Here is a 15,686-nt window from a genome sequence, read left to right on the forward strand (position 1 = left end):
TGCTATGACCTTTTCCTGTTCCTAATCCTACTTCTTAAAGGAAATTCTTGCAGAATCAGACAGAAAACAATCGTAAAGGCAATTGACACCAAAGCAACTCTAGTGCTGGAATGTAAAAGAACAATTTGCAAGTAAATCAAGTAAAGGAGTTTTCACACAACTAAAACAATCTTAAATGCTGGAATGAAATGATATGTTCATCTTCAGATGGATGGTTAACAATCTGACAAGTGGGCCCTTGCAAAGATCTGTTTTCCTCTTGATCTTCCTTCTACACAAACAACCTATTCTTGCACTGTTGCAATCTGCTTGCACTAGTGCAGGTACAGTGTCTATGTGTAAAAGTATATTTGACCTCCCTTACTGAAGATTTATGTCTTAGTGAAGGTGCTCTAAGCTTCAAGGCTTAGAGAACTCTGTTTCTGTGACAAGAGACTAGCTCTTGCACCGAGGCATAGTTTCCTTCATCCAGTTTCCAAATTACTTTCGAAAGGACTGAAAGATGTGCTGAAAAATAATTGCAACTACAAATGAAATCCTAAAGTAAATTATTTGTGGAAAAGAAATTCTTTAATTATTTAAATCCTGGAAAGGAAGTAAACTTCATGAAATGAAAGCAACTCAAGGGAATCAAGGCAGTAGTCTAAGTGATCTGCATGTGTCAACTAACTTTGGTAATCCACTAAAAGTGTTTTTCTTCTTTGTTCATAAGACATAAAACGCAAGTATAACATGTTTCTGATAAATTCATGCAACTGTTCTCAGATCTTCTAGAGATATACTTTTGATGTTGAAGATAATTACTGAAGTTAACAATTCATTCGCTTGAAAAAATAACTAGAAATATTATGCAGGAAAGTAATCCAATGTTTGCTACAAAATGAAGAACTGAACCAAAGTGAAAGCAACCGCATGCACTGGTGCGAGAAAAAGATTCCTGCACGATCCAAGCGAAAGTGAATTGGGAAAAGGATTGAGAGTAAAGAAAACGCGAGAAAGGAATTTTGTAAACGAAATAAACTAAGTTAACTCCCAAAGCCACAGATCTGTTTCACACTTTAACTACAAAAGAGATTTAAATCAAAATTTCAGAAATAAATATCAGAACTGTCACACCATGCATCTACAAAAGGAAATATTCACATTTTCTTTACGAATAACAAAAGTACAAGGGGTAAACGAGCTGGGTTGGCTGGGCCCTAGCCAACTAGCTCATTTCCCATCTAAGAAACGAAAAGGCTCAGCACTCAAATATGCATCAAAGATAAATTAAACATTGTGTATGAAAATCATGGCAAATTTCTTGTATTACTCGATTCAGCAAATGTACATAACAATGCAAGTCAAACCCTAGAGATGAGGCGATACCCAGATTACATGAAAATGAAATTATAGTTGATGGTTCGCTAGCTAGTCCTACCTATGATCTATATCTTATACATCCTTTCAGCCTTAGTTGTTTTCCACTAATTACAGACATTTTCTTATTCAGGCCTTTCAGCCGAACAGACTAACAACCGAAATTACAAAATCGGCCAGCAGTTATAATGGAACATGTATCTCGCTTGGCCGTAGACTAACTTTGGAAAACATTCCCTGATTGCACACCACCAGTATCCTTCTTCAGTTCATCTGCAACTAGACTCGGAGTCAAGGATCAAAACCCATCCTCGTGGAAAGATTTGGCTCACAGAAATCTCGGACAGTCCTCGTGGCGGTGCAGGAATCTACCTACACTAGTCATACTTACTCATAATTAATACTAAGTTTATCAATTACTTCTAGGAAATTAACATAAGTTACAAGAGGTACGTAATAGGCATGAAATCCATATAAAAATGATTAATAAAGCACTTTAATAAATCTTAATGTAAAATATGAAGCATGTGCAGGAATAGGTAGTTATCTTGGACTAGTGCAGGAAAGAGAGGTTTATGTTGAGATAAAATAGAGGTTAAAATGGGGTAGAAAATAGGACAATTTGGGATACCAACAACCGCCACATTATGAACCGGGGTCCAATGTGGAAATACCTCTAAATAAAGAAGATAATCAAGCTCCACACCCAACACCATATACTTTACGTGCGTGGAGTGTCGTCCAATATACCCAAAGGTACGTGGAGAATGATCCTATACACTCACATATGTGGAACAGGATTTCACCCCCAAGATGCAACACTAGCAAACAATGACAACTCCTAGTTTTAACGACACTGGAACACGTCTCTAGCCTAGACCTCTAAATGTTTGCATTCATGTTACAAGTTCTCCTTAGGTTAATTAAGGTGAATTTTATACTTTATCTTGAATTAGATTTCGATTTCAAGGCTCAAAATAAAATTTCACCTGAACACACCTATGATGCAACTAATATGAGAAAAATAACTCTTTTCAATTTCGATGAAAGCTATCTAGTGTAGGGAAGAGGTGCAAACAATGATGAAAAAATAAAATAAACAGCAAACATGAGCTTCCTAACTAGATCTTTCAATTTCACTATTCCAATTCAATTCAAAGCATTAAAAGATTCCAAACCATGCAATGTAATCTATGCATGATTCCCTTGAAAAATATGAAAATGTAATCTATACAAAATTTCCTTTCCTGATGTGAAAATGAGAATTCTAACCATGCAAATGTGATCTACGCAAGAGAATTCTTCAAAACAAATGCAAGAGGATTCCAATGAAATCAAACACAATCTGAGATTTCATGAAAAGAGGACTCAAATTGAAATTGGGTGAAAATTTCAAAAATCAAAAGAGATGACACTCAAAGGTGATTAACACTCATACACAATTCAGCCCCGCCTCCCCCCCTACCCCTTGGTGATTGAGGGGGAATTTTTTTTGCAAAAATGAAAGCAAAAACATGCAAGTCCACATTAGGGAATTCCAATTTCACACACAAAACCCTAGATGCAAATGCAAATATATTTCTTTCCAACACACTTAATTTTCGAAATGAGGAAAACTAAGATGCAAAATTTTTATCACTGATTCAAAAGAACTCTTCAGAATCAGGACTAGAACAACAATTCATCCAAGTGGTCAATGACCAAACAAAATCAGTTTGCAACCGACCAAATGATAAGAACAAAGAAAAATCAAAACCATTTCTTACCAAAGGCAATCAAACACAAATGAAAACCAAATGGAGACTTTAGAGAGACCACAAGACACTCAAGACTCAGGGAAGTTCGACTAGAAGTAGGCTGATCAAAGAGACACTCAAAACAAGGGAAAGTTTTGTGCAAAAATAGGGGCCAACATTGGTGCAGAAGAGGCACTAGTGCTTTGCAACATTGGTACATAGTGGGTCCAAGAGAGGTGAAACGCTCAATCAGAGGCACTATGGGAGCATTGGTCCAGGGATAGACGATTCTAACACAACAATTGCAAATGAGACTCAATGAAATCACTTCCTAGGTCTGTTCTTGGCTAGGTAAAGCAAAAAAGTTATATTAAAGAGGTAATCAAACATAATGCACAAAGGAACCACAAAGGAAATACATCGATCCCCAGTATGGTCGTCAATTTGTTATATGGGATTTACGATTGCAGTCAAAATTATCTCCCCTAGGTTTGGTGGCTAACCTAGAACATGTTGGTTATGATTTAGGATGACCCAGGTTCGATCTATATTGTGCACCAAAAAAACCCTCAATCATTGGCCCCTTTAGCAATGACCTATAGGCATATTGCAGTCTCACCCGAAGTGATTATGGGAGGATGCAAAATCGCAGTTTCCGCAGCCTTGAAGGATGTGGAGATGTGGTATTTGTTGGTGTCTGAGTGTGAATAAATTATTCAACCCTTCCCTACATTAATTCATCAATCCGGGTGAGTACAATTTTCAAGGTAACGTGCAAGGTATATGCAGGGACAAGGTTACAATATCACATCAACCAAGGATTCATGACTAAGAAATTAAAGCATTGTTGTAACAGTAATGGAAAATAAATTGTAGAACTTAAAAGGCATTCACAAAAATCAATAGATATCTATAGCAACAATAAGAATAAACACACAAAGAGTAAAATAGCATACATAAAAGAAATATGCAGCACCTGATCAGAAGAGCGGGCCCAGCTCTCTAATCAAGGCTATGTTAATTTAAAGCTAAGAAAAGAACAGCAAAACTGCTTATATTATATTAATTTGTAAAAGAGTTGTTACAATACATATCTCTTTGCAGCTAACCCTTCGCACAGGGATAAAACCCTTTTTATACAATACATGGGTAATAACATATTCCCCAAAATCTGGCAACTAAATGCCCAAAATATACAACAGTTCAGAACAGCAACTAGTTGCTAAGAGAGCGAGAACAGAAACAATCCAAAATAATCTTGAAAGTAGTTGCGAGTTGGTTATGTTGTCACAGCATTGCCGAACAGCTGCTATGAATCACGGAACTTCTACTACATGTTGTGAAAGTGATACCTATTCACCAGAATCTGCGAAAATAACAATTTTTAGTAGTTTGCATAGGTAAAACCCTCGTGACTTTACTTCATCAATTAAATATTCCAAGAGACATAAGAAAGAAGGGTTACCTCATAAGTTTATCACAATAAATGCATATCAATTGGTGTAAAAAGGATGGAAGGACGGATGAAAAGGTAAGGAAACGATAAGAAGATTTGGTGCCCAACATCTCCCCCCAACCACCATTTTGCATGCCCTCATGCAGCTCGTCACTTCCACAAGTCTAACTTAGAATGGCTACGATCCTCGTGGAGCTGGGCGAGATCATATTCTTCTGCCATATCTATTCCTGGGACCTTGTATCCTTCTAAGAGAAGGACTTCCTTTTACCAATCACTTGGTACATTATATGATGGGGTATAATGCTCTGTTGGAAGCTAAATGACAAGGAAACTGAACCAAAGTCCCATCCACCAGACCCTGCATGTTTGGACGCAAGTGACATACCTTGGCACCCGCCTTTGTGCGCGTGCAAAATTTGGTGCTCCAAAAGGTTCCCTGTTCCGAACAGATGTAGGTGACATCATCCACCTTTTCTAACAGCTATCAAGGGCCTCATCTTGAAACGTGACTATTTGTTTGACACAAAGATCAACAGAGGACCTTATCTTGAAACGTGACTATTTGTTTGACACAAAGACCATGGGATTGTATAAATAGATTGGTGTGCTTATTGTACATAGTTACAGACTATTCGTGCTCTCCTCTCATCATAAGAGGCTTCATGTTTTGATTTGACTCAAACATAGTGGAAGCCTTCTGCCAGTTTATCTGGTTGAAAGTATAAGTGTTGGCTTGTTGGGGCCTGACCCAGGTTTGGATTTAATTAACCAAACAAATCCCTGTACTACTGGCCCTTTCGGCAATAGTCCATGGAGCGCAGACTGAGATCTCACCCAAAGCAGTATGGGGGGATGCTGGAACCAGGTTTCCACACCCTTGATATGTCTGAGGGGTTGGTTCAGTCCAACTATGAATACCCTTGTGCTGGATACTTCGCACACTTCCCTAACCTGTGAGGCCTTCCCACCCTATTATATTCGCCTTCACGCAGCCCTAACCAGGGGTTGTGGGGCTTTCGTGCTACTAGGCCAGCAATCTACACTATTTCCCCAACTCACACCATGGATCTTACTTATCTTCTTGTAACAATTAGTTATCTTCGTGTAAGCAGATACCTTCTATTAGATTTACTTATTCGGCACATTCATATAAGTTCACGCATTAAATAAACAGTAAACTTACAATTCATGCCCAATATACTTCAATGCGTAAAACTGGAAAATATACATAGAAATATGGTAAAACTTCTCTTTTTTAATGCTTCCAATGGTTACAAACTCGACCTGCCCTGCGCACTGAGCTGCAAGGGTCCGCGCACTCAGCTGTGGACTATTAGGCCTTTGCGCACTGAGCTGCGGAACCTTCTCCTAATATACGACCCAAAGAAACGACTCTACACTTCGACTCAGTACTTCATGGATTGATTTCCTTCCATTCCTTCAATTCTTTAGATTTCTTTTACACTTAGAGCCTCACTCTATTTATACAATCCCATGGTCTACGAACCATGGGTAGATCTCTCAAACCAACGTTACATTACAAAAATGAGGGCAGAAAACCCTCTAACTCATTTATCATCTTCGTGCTCCATGCCCACAAATCGCAGAGTCTTTACATTGAACTTAGTCAAAATTGTGGCTTTAAGCCCTGAAACTTGCCTTGGGGGGATCCCATGCCCAACATGCCCCCAACACAAACAGCATGACTCGCCCTCGAGTCACTCTGTCGGTGCGGAGATCTTCGTGGGGAGACCTCCCAACTCTGTTCGGACGGCTGCAAAGTCGGCAGTGCACTGAGTGGCTGCCTGCTGAATCTCTTGTACTCATTGTTCCGAGACTGCAGTGTCGGAACTGCTTCCCTAGATCTATTCTTGCATCCCCTACATCTGCACGAGCTTGCCTTCAATTGTTGTTGTGATGATGAAGGCCTCGTCAATCCAAGGCTGAACACGCGCCTTCAAACTGCTTCTCTGTGTCGCTTTGCATCTACTTGCTCCTTAAGTGCTTTCGGCTATTGCATTCACGCGAGCCTCTGTGTGAGGGCCACTGTTGTGGAGGTAAATCCCCTCTGCAGACAGAGGCGATCCCTACTAACCCAAATGGGGTCTAGCAACAATCAAACATCACTAACACGCAGGTTCCTAATTGCAAATCAAAGACCGATGATGAAGGCCTACATGGATTCCAACGCTTGTACTTGTAGAAGAGTCGTCGCTCCCATTCCTTTGCTCCGGCCGGTCACAATCCCCACGATCCTCGTGAACGGACACCTGCACATGCAAAGAACGACACAAATACAAGCATAAAATCCAATAGATGCAACTATATATCAGTCAGAAAGGATATAACTCATCATCATCACAAATAATAACTAGAGTGGAACCATAATGATAGTCGTCTATTATTGATAAACAAAGAAGAATACAACCATAGTTCTGACGTCAAATCCTCCTTTGGCTGGGTGATCAGCAGCACATGCCTTGCAAAGCTTGTTGGGAATGGGGAACAAGCCTCTCTCTCCTTGGTTACTTGGACAAGAATCTCCTCACTTTAGATTTAGCTTCATGGGAATGAAGAAGGCTTCTTGTAGCATGAGCTTAGCAATTCTCAGACTTTGAGACTTAGAATTTGGAACTTGGAGACTCTAACTTGTCAAAGGCAAAAGGACAAGCTTTTATAGATAGAGGAGAAGGAGTTAGGGTCATCCACAAGATTCATGGGATTGGCTTTATCACTAAGAAGCTTCCATGAGAGGTGGAGAACTACTTCCCTTCTATGGAGATTCGAAGCCAAACTAACCCAACTCAATATAGATTCAGTTCATGAGTGGGTTAGGAAGAACCTTCATAAGTTGGTTTGTTAAAAACTTTACCCAAATTGGCTGGCGCGAGTGCAACTCTGAGACAGAGCACCAGCTGGCGCGCCCTCTTTGGAGGATTTCCCCAATTGGCGCGAGTGATACAGAGTGGATCCGTGCCAATGGAAAAAGGGCTATTTTTATGGGTATTTTGCAGAAGGTTTCTTCAGGGCATATGCAGTACATACTCAAGGGGATACAGTGCAAGTGTTTTCAGGTTATGTCACTTCTCACAGGTCCCGGAATAAGTCCTCCAATGAGCGGGAGAAGGGGTAACAGGGACGATGACAAATTACTCTGTAACAGCCACCATCTGTGCGGTCCCTTTGACGTTTTCATAATGTTGTTGTAGCTCACACACCTCTTTTTCCAAGCGTTGTATGTTTGGGTCCTCCTGCAGATTGGTGAGGACCTCAAATGATTCTTCCAACATTCTGGTGTAGTCCCTCACTGCACTGTTGATCTCCTCCAACCCTGATGTAATGGCACTGGCGTGTTGTTCCCTTACCTCTAGAGGAGTTGAAGGTTGCGCCTTCAACCGTAGCTCTGCTATCTGAAGGTTTAGCTCCAACTGAACCTTGGCCATTTCTTCTCGTGCCTCGCACACCCCTGCTGCTAATCTCTGGATGCGCGCCTCTGCTGGTGCTTCTACTGGGATGGCCAGCTCAAGGACCATCTGGCAGGCTTCTTCAAGTACCTACACCATCTGCCTATTTTGAGACATGACCTCATCACGCTGCAAGCTCAATTACTCCATGTTGATCTTCTTCTCACTCAACACCTGCAATGCATGGCTCTCCCTAGCCCACAGTTCTGCAGTAATCCCATCCTGCAGAACATAGAGCATCTCCTGCGGGAGCACAGCCATGTTGATCCCTATACCTTTCAATGTACTGACCGTAGGCCTATCGGCCTCATTTTTTATAACCAGTGCCCCTTCTGGCAGCACTATTGTGTTGATCGTACGAGCACGCAGCATTTCCTCGATAGACAACTTCAACGCTTTTACCTTCTTGCGCAACCCCATCCGCTCACTCGGGCGCTGGTGCTTTAATAGTGTCGACGCTGTCTGTGGGTCCGCGCCGGCCTCCCCTACCACTATTTCCATCTCTTGCTCCAGCTCCGGCGAAGGTGACCTTTTGCCCTCGCCTACTTTCTCTACTGTTGCTGCGGCCTTTTGCTGTTTGCGCAACTTCCCGTGCCTCCTGCGCCTTTGCTACTGCTACTTCTTTCCTTCTCTTTTCCGTCAACTGTGCCATGTGTAGTTTGGCCTCCTCCTTCTTCTTCTACACAGTAGATTTTTCTAGCGCAGATATGTCCTTATACGCCCTGAGGTAGATGTGATGAAAGTCTACTTTAAACTCTGCAAAACTTTGTAAGCTTTTGTAGACCATGGGTGATAACCACGGCTTGTAGTTAATCCCCATTCTAATGTTCATCTCCATGAACACCCAGAATATTTTACTGTCACAGATCTAGTTCACGTCCTTAGTGGCCCATAGCGAAGCGTACTTCGCGGCCTCCGGGAGATCCCTTGCAATTGTGGGGAACTGGCTATCTTCAGGAAATTCCCCAACCACCAACACTATGGATAGCAGAAGCCATGCATAGTGGAAGGTTTTCCCTTGTTCCTGTGCCTCGCGGAAATTTTCCAGGAACTCCTTGCACAAAAATTCAGACCAGTTAAACTAGACCCCTTATGTGCACTATTCAACAAGTGCAACCACCAACGTGAACACCTCATCCACGCAGCAAGCTTACCTGCCAGTATCTGAGTTGCAACTCTGACTGCTTTGTTGTTGATACTAGAGATTGCATAGCCCCTCTTTTTCTTCTCTAGCTTGTATTTCTTTTTCATGGCCTCCGCGATGGCCAAATCATTGCTCTTACCCTCTGAAATGTCTGTAGGGTCCTCTCCTTTACACGAGAGCCGGGTAATTCAATGGATTAGGTGGTTCGTGATGGGGATGGGCTCTTCCAGCCACAAACACCCACCATGCACTAGGCAGAGCAGTTGCCTAATGACAATGATAGCCATTGGGGCACGATGGTAATGCGGCACCGAGAGTAGGTTCAACAACCCTGCCTTTTCGACTCCGTGTAACCACTTATGTGGCTCCAATTCTATAACTCCCGCCGCTCATGAGCTGCGCAGTCACCAAGTGAGGGAATTTCTCATTGTCAGCGAGATCCCAATCTTCGAACTTCAAATTTGGCACCCATCCTAGGTGTGTTCCTTCAAAAATGATATCGTCCGGGAGGAGCGGAGTCCGCAGAGAGCTCTTGCTCTCATCGAGGTCCTTGGGCACCTTTGCCTTCCCCTTCTGTGGGGGGACATAGCGGGTAGATTTGTTGGAGGGTGCACAGCCTCAGTTTCTTCCTCCATGCCCTCATCCTCATCCTCTTCAATTATGAGATCCTTAAGGTCTTCTTCCTCCTCATCGGTTTCTAGGTTAACCACTTTCCCTTTTTCCTCCATTGTTAATCTAGTTCACAGCGGGTTTCGAGGGGACACACACATCAGAATCATTGGTTGTTTATCTTTTTTCAGTCTCGGCGTTCGTGGTGATTTAGGGATTTCCGCAGCAATCCCAACGCCCTTAGGGGCATCTTCTATGGTCATGGCCTGCGCAGCTTCTTCGGCGGTCATCTTGGTGATTTCCCTGGCTTCTTCAAACATTCTCATCTTGTTCGTCCAAAAATCTCCCAATCATCACTCAAGTGCTTAACCAATGCTCTCCACAAGACAAACAGGTCTCGGTTCAGAATATAATCAAGGCGCACAATAGCTAAATTCACAAATGACCAAGTGTTGTTTGCTAGGCAGCCTTTTGTAATTTATAGCGCCTTCTGAATTTGAATCTGACCGTTCCCCCCAAATCTGGTACATTAATTCTTCCTTGGAGGCAGATTTTCCCAAATATTTCCCATAAAGCTCATCTTAAATGTCTGTCACCCGCTCCATTTGGTCTCAAGTCAAGCATCACATCGTGAATAGTGACTACAATGGTCACTTTCCAACCAACCCGTGCGGTAGCGCAGCCCCCCTTGCACGGTCACGGATCGTTTGACACTTTGCCCCTGCGCACAGCGTCAACGTCACGCAGCTCCCGGGCAGAGCAGTTTACAGTCTCGCACCTCCTTTCAACTTCCTGGAGCGCTAAGACTAGTTAGGTGGTCGCACCACCTATATAGGTTCCAACTGGTCATCCATCACTTTTCCTGGAACAAATTTGTCTTTTGGTTTTATTTTTTGCGTCACCCACTTCACCATTTGAATCACGCCATCATGGGTGATCCCGTTAGTAATATATGGTATAATCCAAGGCATCAAGCTGATCAACTCTCAGAGGTAGTCCCCAAATTTGTCACCTTAGTCATGCACACCCTAATTTTCTTATCAAGAAAATCCTTATGTATTTCTTCCTCAAGCTTCTTGACTTCTGTTTCTACCAGAGCGCTTTTCTTCCACAACCGCACTCTTTCTTTCATGAGTTCTTGTAGCCTAAGATCATCCTATCGGATTTCTTCTTCAAGTCCTAAGCATTCTTCTCCATTCAGCTATGCTATTCCTTCTTCCAAAACTCCATGAGCCATCATATCCACTGGTGCTGCTATGCGTGGACTAGGTATATTATACTCTATTGGCACTACAGCGTTCGCTCCATAGGCCAGCCTCGGAAGCATCTATCCCGTCAATTTCTTGCACATTGTCCTATAAGCCCACAGAATTACTGGTACGCGCAAGTCCCAATCACTCCGTTGCGTATCATATACCTTGTTCAGTGCTTCGCACACTTCATTAAAGACTTCTACGTGGATAACCTTCTACACACTCATTCTTTCCACATTTCATTGTCCCAAATGGAGGGGTCGTTCGCGTAGTTGCCTCGCCTACACATGCTTATTGATTGTGTCCCCTAATGCGAAGTCCATGTGCATCTGCGTAGGTTGTTTAACATATGTCTGTACCCACCTGGACAAGTGCACACGCGGACCATTCCGTCTGGCATTCTTGTCTGTTAATCGCATCTGAGGCTTCCCAAAATGCATGCGCATCATTCTCCTGCATTCACGCCAGTCCTCAAAGCTTCCTTGGTGCGTGCCCCACCACCTCGTGGGCGTAGCGTGCAGTACCCATTTCAAAGCCTCAAAACATTGCTATTCCGGCACCTCTCTTTCAAATATGTTCAAGAAAGCATCTACCTCACTTAACCCATCATAAGTAGGAAGATCCCTTACCTCTGTCGATATGTAGCACAACGATCTCGTCATCATGTTACAGTTTAGCGTGGTGACCTTGTGTAACCAGTTCTGCCATCGCTCTATTTCCTCGTTTGAATCCGATGTACAGGAGCTTTCGCGCTCCCATGAGATTTGTCCATCCATGGGATTTACCTAGTCTTGCTCTCGCATGGTTATCTTGTAGATGCAATCCAAGTCGTCGTTGCTTTCATAGTCGCACACCGGCTCCATGTAGCATGGTCCCTCATGTTGACACCTAATCTTCATGATTGGGGAATTTGTAAAATAAATAAATCAGGAATGTGAACAGTCATCGGAAGATGAACTGAACAATCACTCCTAATGTATAAAACAATAACATACCTATGGAATAAACACCAATCAGTTTTTCTGCCCTTGGAGAGTTACTGCCTGGCCTGACATGGTATCAGAGCCAGCGCCATTTTTGGCTTCTAACTGCCATTGTAACTCCTTTTTGCCATTTTTTAGAAATTTGGGTCTACCCTCTGCCTGACAGGGTCTGCCCTCTGCGTGATAATCTGGATAACACTTTGCATACCCATCGAATACCCAATGCTCTGTGTTGAAGATTTAGCATTGATCTCTTTGTTTTTCCGTTTACTGTATATGCATTAAGCCTAACCTGTGCAGAAATGTATATCACACTGCTCCGATTATCTTGATATCACGCTGCTCTGAATTACTCTCTTCACGCTGGTATAACAACGCACCCTCCATACGCTGGTATATCATGTTGCTCTCTCCATAAACGTTGTTGAATATTCTATACATAACGTTGTTGCATCTAACATTGTCTGGTATCCTTGAAGAAGTTTTGTTGCAGCAATCGCTGCTCCTACAAAACCCAGACCTGCTCTCTCCACGCTAGTCGGCCTCCCTCCATATGCTGTTGCTCTCTCCACGCTAGTTGGCCTCTCTCCATTCACAGTGCTCCAGGTTCAATCCTTGTATGAAATTCTTGGTAAACGTTGCTTCATATATACGCTGCTATGGATATCATATATACGTTGTTTCATATACGTTAGATATACGCTGCTCCCTCGATATATACGTTGTTTCATATATGTCATATATACGTTGTTCCTAGTATATATAACATTGTTTTCACATAAGTTTAGCTGGTATAAAAAAAAGGGAAGTACCTGCATTTTTTATTTGCGTCCCCGAAAGACTCGTGCTATTAGGCCACCCTTACCAAGCATTAGGCATCATTGAAGACTGAAAGACAGAAAAAGAAAGAGATGTATTTTCCAATGAGAAAGTATGCAGTCAAAAGTATAAAGAATAGGATTCGAGCATAGGGATTTATATTTATGTCCAAGTGTTTGGCAAATTCTGATTTGCATCAGATTTCTGATTCGCTTTAAGCAATTGATACTATTTCTCTTGAATTGCAACCATATTGTAAAAAAAAAAAAAAAAATTGGTGATATTCTATATGCATAGAATATAGTTTTGATCTTTTTATATTAATTCAAGAAGGAAGAATAAGGCTGTATTATTTTTGAAGCACATTTTCCCAGCAGAAGTATTTTTCTATCAACAGAAGTTTTTATTTACATAATGCATTCAATCATCTCTATGGTAGGGATAGTTCTCACTGGCAAGGAGAACTATCCTGAATGGTCCCGGATGATAAAACACACCCTCATCTTCAATGAGTTGTGGAAGGGAGTGTGTGTCAGAGAAGGAGACAATGACCCAGTACAGCCTACATCAGACAAAGAGCTCGTCATTTGGGATAACAAGAATAGCAAAGCATATGCATTAATCGCAGCATCTGTAAATGAAGAAGTAAGTCGCCATATTTCATCATATTCAACTGCCTTTGAAGCTTTACAAAAGCTCAAAGAACTCTATGACTCACATTCTGCACTTGAAGTTGTTCAGCTCATGATTAAACTCTTCACTCTTGAACTGAAAAATAATGATCCTCTTGCTCTTGCATCTGAAGTAAAATCCATAATGCATGATATCAAATCCACTAAGGTTGAGCTCGATATCCCTCTTATTGCTTTTCTCAAGGCACTCTATCCTACCTACTCCAATTATCTTGAGTCTTTACAAGCAAATGGAAATCTTAAAGATATAACCTTTGACTCTCTTGTGAAAAAGTTTGTTGAAAGAGAGAAAGCCTTTGGAAAGAAGACAGTCCCTGAATCTTCTGAAGAGACTGTTTGCCTTGATCATAAAGAAAAGCATCCTACTCAAGATTCTACAAGAGGAAGAGGTGGACGAAGAGGAAGAGGAAGATACTTCAGAGGCAGGGGGGAAGACATTCTCAAGGAGAAAAAGTATATCTGCATTGCATTCGCTGCAAACGAAATGGATCACATGATGCTTCTACATGCAAGCTACCATGGGACAAAATTGAGCAGAAAAGAAACCAGCAGAAAGGTAAAACTGATGATACAGACATAGGTAAAGCACCTGAATCCGCTCACTGTATTGAGGCACAATGTATAATTGGAGTAAATGAAGATTTGTTTAATGCTTCACTTGCTTCTTCAAAAAATGATTGGTTGCTTGATTCAGGAGCAACCTGTCATATGACTCATAGGAAAGATTTTTTTGAATATTTCACTGACAATGTTGATGGAGCAGTATACTTGGCAGATCAATCAAAAATCAAGCCATCAGGGCTTGGCACAATCAGGCTTAAACTTCCTGGTCTTCTAGACATTCTTCTGGATCATGTTCTATATCTCCCACATCTCAAGAGAAACTTGTTGTCCTTGGTCCACATCCGCCAGCAAGGTCACTCCATTCATATGTTTGATGGCAAGCTTGAGGTAAGAAAAGCATCTGACCACTCACTTGTCATGAGGGGAATAGAAGAAGAAAGGCTTCTCAAACTGCAAGGAACCTCTGCTCATGCACAACATTTCTCATATATTTCTCATCATGAAGAAGGTACACTTCCATCAAGTTTATTATGGCATGCTAGATTTGGACATTTAAACTATGACAGTCTCCGCTTATTGAAGAAAAATGGTGTTGTTGGTTTGCCTACAATTCCTAGGAACATAAGAAATGTGATGCTTTCATTCTAGGAAAGCATAGCAAATAGTCTTTTCATGATTCACATTCAAGAGCACATAGGAAGCTTGAACTCATTCATTCAGATTTATGTGGTCCAATGCCTGTTCCTTCTGCAAATGGAAATAAATATATCATGACATTTATTGATGATTACACCAGAATGTGTTGGGTTTATTTATTGAAGAACAAATCTGATGCTTTTCAAACATTCAAGAATTTTCATAAATGGATTGAAAATGATGCATAATCTCATATTGGGTCTATTCGCACTGATAATGGAAAAGAATATACATCAAATGAATTTGAAAACTATCTTCGCCAACATGGGATCAAACATCAAAAAACTGTGCCTTATAATCCCCAACAGAATGGTGTAGCTGAAAGAATGAATAGAACAATCTTGAATATGGTACGATCCATGCTTTTCTTCAAAAATGTAAAGATAATGTTTTGGGCTGATGCTGTTCTATGTGCTGCATATATAAAGAATAGATGTCCATCTAATGCTATAAGAAACAAGACTCCTTATGAATTGTGGTATGGACATGTTCCTTCGGTAAAACATCTCAGGATCTTTGTTCCACTTGTTATGCTTTGATACAAAAGGTAAATAGAAACAAACTTGGTGCTAGAAGTCATAAGTGTATCTTCCTGGGGTATTCAAACACCTCTAAAGCATACCACCTCTATGATGAAGTAAATAAAACGTTTGTTGTATCTAGAGATGTCATTTTTCTTGAATCATCCAAATCTGACAATGTTGTTGAGCGGCAACTTGATCGCTTGGATAGATTCACAAAAACGAAATCATTTCAAGAATTTGATAATCAGATTCCACATCTTGAAGGGGGGATTCCTATACTAGATCAACATGTGGAATTTTCTACTGAAGAACAATCTCCCCTGCATGAAACTCCAACAACAGATGATGCTTTAAGTGATGTAATTGATAGAATTGGGAGACTCA

Source organism: Pinus tabuliformis, chromosome X (genome assembly GCF_031772625.1).
Source record: "Pinus tabuliformis cultivar Carrire ecotype Pingquan chromosome X, CPIR1, whole genome shotgun sequence".
Lineage (NCBI taxonomy): Eukaryota > Viridiplantae > Streptophyta > Pinopsida > Pinales > Pinaceae > Pinus > Pinus tabuliformis.